The sequence below is a fragment of the Macrobrachium rosenbergii genome, chromosome 17, assembly GCF_040412425.1.
Source record: "Macrobrachium rosenbergii isolate ZJJX-2024 chromosome 17, ASM4041242v1, whole genome shotgun sequence".
NCBI classification, from domain to species: Eukaryota; Metazoa; Arthropoda; class Malacostraca; order Decapoda; family Palaemonidae; genus Macrobrachium; species Macrobrachium rosenbergii.
Window position 1 is genome coordinate 20,408,265 of NC_089757.1, and position 11,032 is coordinate 20,419,296.

Here is an 11,032-nt window from a genome sequence, read left to right on the forward strand (position 1 = left end):
CGAAAAACTGATTCAACAGATGAACCAGTTTTCTTGAAAAAATATACCTAATTGAAAAAAGATTTCTTTCTGATGGACAACAAAGACCTTTGTTGTCCATTATTTGGTGGCTACCAACTGCCGGGATTATGTGGCCCTGATGGCCATTTTTTAACCACACCAAATTTATAAGCCTTTATTTGGACGTCCACTGAAGCCCTTTGTTTACTGAGCCACCAAAGGCCTTTGTTCTGCTGGCCATTTCAGGCCTTTAATGGGAGGGGGAGGAAGGGGGCATGATCACCAAACGCCTACATTTTGATGGTCACCTTTAGAAGTCCATATCACTTTCTCCAGAGTTTCTGTCAGCTAAACGATGTACACCTTCATAAAAGACTGACCAAATAAAAGAAAATATAAACATCAGGCTTAATGTACCGAGCACACAAAAATAAAGAACTATTACCCCCTCACTTTCAATAGACCCCGATTGTGACAAGGTTGGGGGATAATAACCAAAACAACGCGCGCGTACACTTCCCCCGAAACGGCAAATATAAATAAATTTCGTCCATCATGAATCTGACAAAATTTCCAACCCTGAAGTCTTCAACGCAAATAAAATTCGTGGACAGCCGTGTCCTGTCGGTGAATTTACACCGAAATAACATAATGTTTTAACCCTTTTGGCTTCGCTTTTTAATGGATTGCAAAACCTGGGGCTCGGCATTCCATATTTAGTGATTAAAAGAGACCTACATTTAACGTGCCTGGAAATTAAATCATATATCGTTTTAAGATGATGAGTGCATAGTTGCTCGAAATAAACATTTAACAAGGGAGTAGTGGGATGTTTTAATAATAAAATAAAAACAAAGAAAAGTAACTACACGCCCAAGGTTAATTTCTTTATTAATTACCTCCTCAATAATAATACCTAAAAAAAAGTAACTACACGCCTAAGGTGAAATTAAATAACTACCCTCTTCTCCCTTTCTCAGTTGTGAAATAATAAACTATCTAAACCTTTCTATGTATACGTATAAGGTTCGGCAGTTAAAACACGAACTTGGTAGTGATCGTTGTCTTCTATGTAAAAACTAACTATATGGCCAAGAGGAAAGTGTGTGCTAGATATTCTGCCTCCATTAAGGTTCTAGACTCGCTATGTAATTTGCTTGAGAATGACATATAAACAAGTAAAAAATGACCCTGAAGTTTCTTCGGCGCAATCGAGTTTTCTGTACGGTGGTGGCCCCAGCCAAGACCCATAAAACTCTTAACCGCGGCCCATGAAACTCAGCCACGGTCCGGTGGTGGCATGTGTTGGTACCTATGGTGCTGACAGAAGTACGATTATGGCTAACTTTAACCTTAAATAACATAAAAAAAACTTCTGGGGCTAGAGGGCTGCAATTTGGTATGTTTGAAGATTGAAGGGTGGATACCCATTTGCATACCAATTTGCAGCCCGCTAGCCTCAGTAGTTTTTAGGATCTGAGGGCGGACGGACAGACAAAGCCGGCACAATAGTTTTCGTTTACAGAAAACTAAAAGGGGAAATGTGAGCTTTGTTTCATTGCCTCGTGACCACATACTCAATTTGTATTACACATCACAAAGGTCCGTGACAGAATTTATACACACACACACACACATGAACATATGAAATTCCATGTATTCACTAACAAGCCATTTCCCCAATGTGGGTGGCTCCTAAGAGAAACAAAACATTGTCACGTTATTGAGGAAGAACCACTAGAATATTTTTGTTTTAATATTGCATTCGGTCGTGCTTTAAGTATACTCGTAGACGATTGCGAAAGAACTAACACGTAACATTTGGAAGGAAATGAAACTTCACAGTCGACCTACTCAGCTAATACGTACAAGTTTAACGCTAACAAATTAGGCGATTTTTTTCGAAGGAAATACATGCATGCATACATACACTGTAGTAGGTAAAGTATACGCACAATAAATACTGGTACGAACATATCCGAAAATGAGTATGTGGATATTTCACACAAACACAGGGACCAACGCCCTTCGAGCAACCAATGGCTTCCGTTCAAGATTTCTCATAAAACAAAGAATGGCCGCATTTCCATGCCATTTGGCTTTCTTGCCTGCAATCATTTTTCCACGTCAATCAATGAGCCAAAACTTAGAAGCAACATACATATTCCGGTGGCCCAGCTTAATTTCCTATAGAAGTCTCGCCCTACTCTCATCTTCGGGACTGGGCTATGCAAGAACACTGAGTTACCGTTCTATGATTCTCTACGTTAAACAAGTAAAACGCGCGCCGAAGCTTCTTCGGCGCAATCGAGTTTTCTGTACAGCCGCTCAGCGTATAATGAAGGCCGTCAAAAATAGACCTATATTTCGATAGTCTAGGTATAATGCTGTATGAGCTGCAGCCCATGAAACTTTAACCACTTCCCGGTGGTGGCCTATCCTATAATCGTTGCCAGAAGCACAATTATGAATAACTTCAACCTTAAATAAAATAAAAACTACTCAGGCTAGATGGCTGCAATTTGGTATGTTTGATGACTGGAGGGTGGATGATTACCATACCAATTTGCAGCCCTCTAGCCTCAGTAGTTTATAAGATCTGAGGGCGGACAAACAAAGTGCGGCCAGAAAAAAGTGCGGACGGACAGACAAAGCCGGCACAATAGTTTTCTTTTACAGAAAACTAAAAATGAACATAATAACAAGCCCACTTTTGCTCTGGAATTTCCTTCCTCCCTCTGATTTTCCTGAGAATTATAACCTTTCTTCCTTCCTTCAAGGGGGCTGAAGGACTATGGTTTCCTTCAAGGTTAACCACCTTCCTTCCTCAATTTCCTTATCTTTTCTTCTTTTTCTATTCTTCGTAGGATCTGGTTCAAGGAAACAACCACCAGCAGTCAAAAAGATAAAATGTTACAGCAAAAGCAACAGAGCAAATAACAGAAGAACCTCAATTAATACAATTTTTTTACCTTGATCCTGACAAACTGGGAACAAATGTAAAATGAATTAGCTCTGCGGTCTCTTAGGAATATTCAAACGTATAAAGTTCCTAACTAGAGCTAACTTTCCGGCACCGCGCTGGGTCCTCCTGTGGCTTTTACCCAAAAAATTAGACGATAATTTTATCACCTCGTAATCATATGATAACTACAGCCGAAGTGAAAGTTATTACATATTCAAAATGCAGACAGTCTTATTTTTTTTTTTTTTTTTACATTTTCTTTTAGTCTCAAGACTTGAATCCCATGTTTGCTTGAATCATTTCTTCCCAAAATCTAATCTTTCTTGCTAAGGTGGACGATGCATGTAATCGGAAGCGTAGATATTAGTAGATCTTAATGTAATTATACAGTATATATATATATATATATATATATATATATATATATATATATATATATATATGTATATATAATATATATATATATGTATATATTATAGATATATATATATATATATATATATATATATATATATATATATATATATATATATATATATATATATATATATATATGGAAAAAAGAATGAACAAAGTACGTGTTTCACAGAAATAAATTTCTGACTCACACTGGGAACGAATCTCGGCCTCAAGAGTGACTGGCCAGGGCGGTACCGACGCAACTATATACCAAAAGCCTTGGTAGCCGAGTCGGTGCCGCCTTGGCCTGTTACTCGTTAAACCGAGTTTCGTTCCCGGTATGAGTCGGAAATAAATATATTTATTATATATATATACTATGTATATATTTATATATACTGTATATAAGCATATTTGTGTGTGCGTCTGTCCATACATACATATGTATATATACACAATGGTTATTTCAAAGGAGTATGCTCATCCTCTCATGGGAATTCAAACTGAGTCCCCTTGCTGGTGACGACACCACGGCACATATACTGTTAATCGTATAATATATATATATATACATATATATATATATATATATATATATATATATATATATATATATATATATATATATACATAAAGCTAATTTCGAACATCAAACATCGCAAAGGAGAGCATAAATATAAACATATTATTGCGGGAGGCGACCGCATGACTGTGATGATGAGGCGACCACACGCGACTTGGCATAAAATACTGAATAAAAATCTAGAAAGGGAAAACTCCCGATCGGCCTAGTTCCGGCGTGTTTGGCATCTGACGCTATTTTCACTGAAACCATCACAGCATCTCATAAGCCACTACAATCTTTTAAATAACTTGCATATCATTCTCTGCCGAGTTTATGAAGTTATAATCGTGTTGCTCAACTTTATGACACTTCCAATTCCATGGCTGGTGACTCTGAGGAGGAGGAGGAGGAGGAGGAGGGGAGGAGGGGGGAGGGAGGAGGGCAGGGGTGGACTGCTGTGATGATTATCATCAGAAGGAAAATGGCATGGAGCAAGACAGTAATGAATGTGGTGCATGAGCAGGGTCTTGCAGTCGTCAACCAAGCACTTATGTCCCGCATCGCAAAAGGAAACTGATGAGGAAAAGTATTCCAGGGAATAAAGAAAACAGGTAAAAAATGCGCCGAAGATTTTTCGGCGCAATCGACTTTTCTGTACAGCCGCTACAGCTTATAATCAAGGCCACCGAAAATATATCTATCTCTCGGTAGTCTCGGTATAATGCTGTATGAGCCGCGGCCCATGCAACTTTAACCACGACCCGGTGGTAGCCTGTCCTATATCGTTGCCAGATGCACCACTATGGCTAAGCTTAACCTTAAAGAAAATAAAAACTGCTGAGGCTAGAGGGCTGTAATTTGGTATAGCTGATGACTGAAGGGTGGATGATCAACATACCAATTTGCAGCCCTCTAGCCTCAGTAATTTTTAAGATCTCAGAGCGGACAGAAAAAGTGCGGACAGGCAGACAAAGCCGGCACAATAGTTTTCTTGTGCAGAAAACTAAAAGTACAACTGAAAGTTTTGCTATTTAAAATGCGCTCAAACGCATAGGTAAAAAGTCCTGACCAAGCTTGCTCAAAATGCACTCTAAACTACGGGAAGATCGCGCTACCATTTTACACTTTATTGGAAATTTGCTTTATAATGGGCGATGCACTATCATAGAACCTCCACAGAATAAAGATACCGAGTCTTTGGAATAAAAGTGCCACGCACTACTTCAAAAACCTCAAGTCAAACAAGGATCATGGAAAAAGTTTATGAAAAAAAAGCTAGATAGTGGCTGAACACGACGGTTTCCAGCGACAGTCTAATTTACAACTAGCTTTGTTAAGACAACCACAACTTAGACCAATCTTGCCTATATGATGAAATTTACGTGATGTTGCTAACGGCAAGAGAGAATATGCTAAAAAATGTGGATAAGGTGTCTGAAGAAACTAGCATGAATATTATCTCCCTGTGGTATGGGATGCCTTATGAACTATACTTATATTTCTGGCAGAATTACAAGAATTTTCAGTGCTGTAACAAGGGTAACACCACGAAGGTTACCGTCACAGTTCAAAATCAATAATAAAATACGTGTCTAAAACGGCGTGGATGCATGGTAAGAGAACAGCCGGTCAGTAAAATCTTGGTTTGACTTGAGATGACACCTTAATCTGCTAACTACACCATTTTCTAATCCGCTCTTTTTCTTTGCAGGGGTGCAGTTATTAAATTTCATTACAGCGAATACCAAATAGCCATAACAATATTTCCACTACCTGCATACTGCATTACCTTCCTATCACGCCATAAGAACTAGAACAACGAAGTCCTAGGACACTTCTCTGTAGCAAACTAAGACCTCAGACGTCTAGACCCTCCAAAACAGTTAACAATATTAAGGTTTCTCTTCACACCTATCGAAAAAAAAATTAAATAAATAAGTGGAGATGATCAAGCTCATATCCTCTAACGCGTGCCAAAATATCAAGTCATAATATTGTATAAGCGCTATAACTGATTTTACCGTTTTCAACCATTTTTTTATAACAAAAGCATTTGTGTGGAGGTATATGTCATACTTCCATAAGTTTCTATGGAAATTTTCTATGCATTACGAATATTAAAAAGCAAATCCCTTACTCTAACACAGCGAAAGGCCGCACTAAAAATGGCTTTGAGTCACTTGGAACTTATATTCCACATCAAGCTTTCTTGGATATATATAATGAGTGCATCATTACTGAAGAGTTTCTCATATGAAAACTGTCTCTCAGATGTATATCTCTCGGAATATTTTTGACGTCAAAAAAATATAAGAACACACCTCAAACCTAGAGAGAAAAATGCACGCTAGGAAAGTGGAAGAATAAAACAGATATAAGCAACGAAAGCACGACAGAATCATCGGTGCCGTCTGTATGAGGTTAAGATGCAAGTTCAAAACTGACCCACAGTGAGCGAGACTAAAGACTTCATTTATGAGCGCACACACAAAGTAAATTAAATGTTATGGAAATGGAAACAAGAAACTCAACGTTTTCGGTGAAGGAAAATCACTAAGGTTACAAACCAAAATAGTTTAGTGCAAATATTAAAACTTGGGTATATGGTATGCATAAGATATACTGTGTATATGAGAAGCCCTGGGATTTTTTTTTTTCTCTCTCTCTCTATATATATATACATATATATATAAAATGTGAATATACATACATTATACTGTATACATAAATGTATGATAGAGAAAACAAGTTCCTCGTTGGACGAGTCAGTAGAGTTGTCGGCTAGCACTCGCTAGGCCCGAGTTCGAGTCTCAAGCCGGCTAATGAAGAAATAGAGGAATTTATTTCTGGTGATAGAAATGCATTTCTCGCTATAATGTGGTTTGGATTCACAATAAGCTGTAGGTCCCGTTGCCAGGTAACCAATTGGTTCTTAGCCACGTAAAATAAGTCTAATCCTTCGGGCCAGCCCTAGGAGAGCTGTTAATCAGCTCAGTGGTCTGGTAAAACTAAGGTATACTTAACATTCTTAAAGATAGAGAAAACAAAAAAACCTATGGCTTTACACACATAAGTGTGCAATATAACCAAATCATCCGTACGTGTGATCATATAGACACACTTTTAGTAAACACAACGGAAGACAGCCACACGTGAAAATGTCGCACACATCAAAGCCTCCGACTAAAAGGTTGTATCTCTTATTTATCAACCTTTTTCTCATATTTTCTTCCACACAAAAGCACGTCAGAAGCGCAAATGCGAAAGTCATTTTGAGATGAGAAAGAAAGAGAGAGAGAGAGAGAGGTGGGGGAGGGAGGAGGAGGAATTTTTCGTGAAGGAGAAAAGAAAGAGAAAGAAAAAAGAAATAAATGATAAAGCTTTTATTGTGTAACGTCGGCCCTTAACAAACCCCCGAAGATTCCACCGGGCCGAAAAAGAGCATTGTCACCGTCATTCTTAATTTCCTCTTCTTGGCTCCCACTTGATGCTCGCTTGTCCTCAAAGGACAACCTTCATAGAAATCACTTAAGACGATCTCTCTCTCTCTCTCTCTCTCTCTCTCTCTCTCTCTCTCTCTCTCTTATGGACAACTTGGCTTGCGAGCCTTTGTACAAGGGCGTGTGCTTCGGGTCTTTGATGTAAGTTTGCATCTTGAGAAACATGAATTTGATACTGATATAAATATTATGAACTAAAAAAATGTATTTGTTTAAAACAACGCACGTTTTCAACACACACACATACACACACACACACACATATATACAGTATATATATATATATATATATATATATATATATATATATATATATATGAGCAGTTTCCCCTGACAAAAGGTAGCTCCCGATGAAAAGCAACGCAATATCCACTGCCACATTCATTATGTCAACTGCTGAATCATGAACGAACCCATCTTGCAGAAAACCTCCGCATCTCCCCACACAGCAGGGTCATCAGTAGCAAGTGCTAGTCTCTTGCTCAAAAGTGCTCCATTTGCCTCTTTCCTCCATGCATCCTTTCGCTTAATGAATGTTGCTGGCTGTACGACCCCATCCCAGAATTTTAAACATTTACTATAGTATAGTCCATCAACATCCAGTTCTTTAACACGGGACACCTTCCTCTACAACATTTCTTTAATTTAACTTTGTTTTAACCAAACAAGCCACTCACTCCTCTTCCCACCACCACATCATCAACTAGCTCTTCTATCAAATCTGCACTGACTTGTAATGTAACTTGTTTTTTCCTCACCTTCCGCTTTTCCAAACAGACTTCTGAATATTTTCCTAAGGAAACCATGCTTTCCCAACAATCAACCCCACTTCCCAACATACTACCACAAGACTCCATTCTCACTGACTACAGGAATGATGGTGGCGAAAAAATAGCTTAGACCATCTTCCTAAGGATCGCCAACTATGGAACTATATAGCGAGTATATAAACACAGGCAGAAGTAATATCAACCTCAAAAACGCAATTAAGTTCGGTTCATTTCTAACCAAAAACTTTGCAAGAAACCTCGGCCATGAGTTACTTGCCTAACAAATGCTAAGAAACTGAAAGATACAAATATCTACATCTGTATAATATTGCTACTGATAACGCAGACACCTGTAACATTCTCTTTAGTTTAGTTTACCAGTTAAATATACCATTTTCGACAAATAAATGAACTAAAGGCTTATATGAATATTTCTATTAAAGAGCATGAACAAACTATCATTCATTCGATTCCTCTTGCAAGAAGACCATGTGCGACTAGATTAGAAGTAGTCCTATATATGTTAGATAACGTTATCTCCAAACTGGAAAACACTAGTCAATACATCACTGCCAAATTTCATTAACACTTGTTTCATGTGTATGAAATAAGCCTATAATTTATGAGTGAGGGTTATGAAGGGCAAAAATATTCAACCTGAGAGAGAGAGAGAGAGAGAGAGAGAGAGAGAGAGAGAGAGAGAGAGAGAGAGAGAGAGAAATCTTACTAAAATGTTTTTCATGCATATGAACACGAGCACCTTTTTTTAATGGTGAGGAAAGGGAAAATGATGTACAACATATGTGTTAAATGTAATGTTTCAATGAAATATTATAAACAAAGCATCCGTTTTCTAAATTTCTTTAATTTTAGCTTACATTACTAATACTGGTTTTGTATTTTACGGGCAATTTTATGACGAAATCAACAAAATAGTCATAAATACCATGCTAAAACTTAAAAGAGCGCCTGCGACCTGTACTATGTGACATCACTGATACCACACCGCGTTACAAAAAAATAAGAAAAAATCAAATGTTAAGTCTGTTAACAACCTCACAAAAACTCATCACTACAAATCGTATTTGTTTGGCCGGGTATTCACGATCTATATCAGTCAGTTCACCCGCGACCGTTCGACGGATGAGCGTCCACTTGAAAAGAGTAAACTGTCGTCTGTCAGTCAGACCAACAACCAGAGGTCATCGTCTTTCAGTTCTCGACTACTCGCCTTGCCTTCGTAGAGGCAACACTACTGTACAGTACATGGCACCGATAGAAAATCAGCTATATTTTTAGGAGGTGGAGCTATACAGGCTAGCTGCTGCGGCAGTTCACTTAATAATAGGAAGGAGCAAAAATGCGTCCGAAAGTATGGTCTAAACATTGCCTATTAGAGAGAGATGTCTATTCTCATACAATATTAATAAGTTTAAATTAGGCCTGAGGGTTGGTTCTGTTACTGTACTTATGAAATGGACCGTGAAGCCTGTACTTTCACTAGGTAACACCTTTCATAAAAAGGTAGGACACTGCCCTAGGCCTATACCAAATTGTCTGTATCACATGTAAATATTTTTTAATTGTATGATTTGGACTGTGGTCTACAAGTTTAGACGCCAGATTCAATGAACTGACACGTACAGTATACCTGATCGTGAATACCCGGCCTTCCATCGACAACTTGGCTGATCTTATTCATGGGTATATCAAAAATAAGATAAGCATAGTAAAGAAAGAGTATATCATTAATTAACGCTGTAGATACAAAGAACACGCCTAGCCTAGGTGAACACTTAAGGCAAAAAAAGACGTAATATACACAATTCAATGTGTCAAGAAAACTATGCGTGAAGCCATTTCATTGTGTAAAATGAACGACAGTTTTAATATGAATAACTACCGTACCTTTTATTTCCACGAACAAGAGATAACTATATAGGCCAACCCCATTTCCACTGAGCGTATGCGTGCCATTTGTCTAACCATACGTTTAGGAATCAGTCAGACTAAAGATTGGTGAATGTTAGTAGTGACCTGTGCACGCGTTTTTACGTTGTCAACAATTCTTCTGTAGCCTATTGTGGAAGTATTAACAAATTTTCTGTACTCTGTAGAATTGAGTTGGTTGTTGCCCAAGCGACAGTCCACCAAGGGTTGTTCCACAGATCCAAAGGTAGGCTAACTGGATAAGGAGTTTTCAGTACTGCATACTTTCGCAATTTCCCTCAATTTTTACATCATAGGACGCAAATAACAAAACGTCCCATACCGTAAGTGGCGCACGCTTAAGTTAGGCCATGCAGAAAGCCTAACTACCTATTCAGGATACAACTAAAACAAGCCTAACCTTCGATTGCTACCATAGGATATAGGCTATGCCGGAGTGGAAAGTGACATGTAATACTGCCGCACGTTTTCGTTTATTCAGTACAACGCAACGCTATTAAAATTATTTAAGTTACTGAAGACCGCGAATATTCGCATTCTCGAATGACAATATTGCAAAATTTGTTCACTTACTATGTTTGGAAGTTTAAGAAGGACGGAAATAATCAGCGGACTGCACTCGCATCGTTGAGTCTAGCTCGAATTAGCCTTGTAACACATATTCCATCATGCACGCCACGGAAACTAGTTCCTAATGTTGTCTGCGAATAATGACCATAATTACCTCATAACTTCTCGAATTCCTCACACTTCTTGGATGCCTTGTCACTAAAAACATCTAATATAGAGGAGAAATAAGGGAGTTCGAATTCAGGCATAGTAATAAAAGTAGGAGTAAGGTTTATCGGCATTTCTTTTTTCGGGTTTGGCCGACGCTATGAGT

The 11,032-nt window shown here is 38.2% G+C and overlaps 1 protein-coding gene across 3 annotated transcripts in view; it reads right to left on the reverse strand.

Moving 5' to 3' along the window:
* LOC136847768 (uncharacterized) overlaps nucleotides 1-10,807 on the reverse strand; it is a 340,583-nt gene extending 329,776 nt beyond the window's left edge. For 2 of the 3 annotated variants that reach the window (XR_010855832.1, XR_010855831.1), the window contains exon 1: nucleotides 10,723-10,794. The gene's annotated coding sequence lies outside the window, so the exon portion shown is untranslated. Of the gene's footprint in view, nucleotides 1-10,722 lie in introns of all 3 variants that reach the window. The other variant, XM_067119650.1, reaches the window with a different exon arrangement.
* Nucleotides 10,808-11,032: the final 225 nt, after the last annotated feature.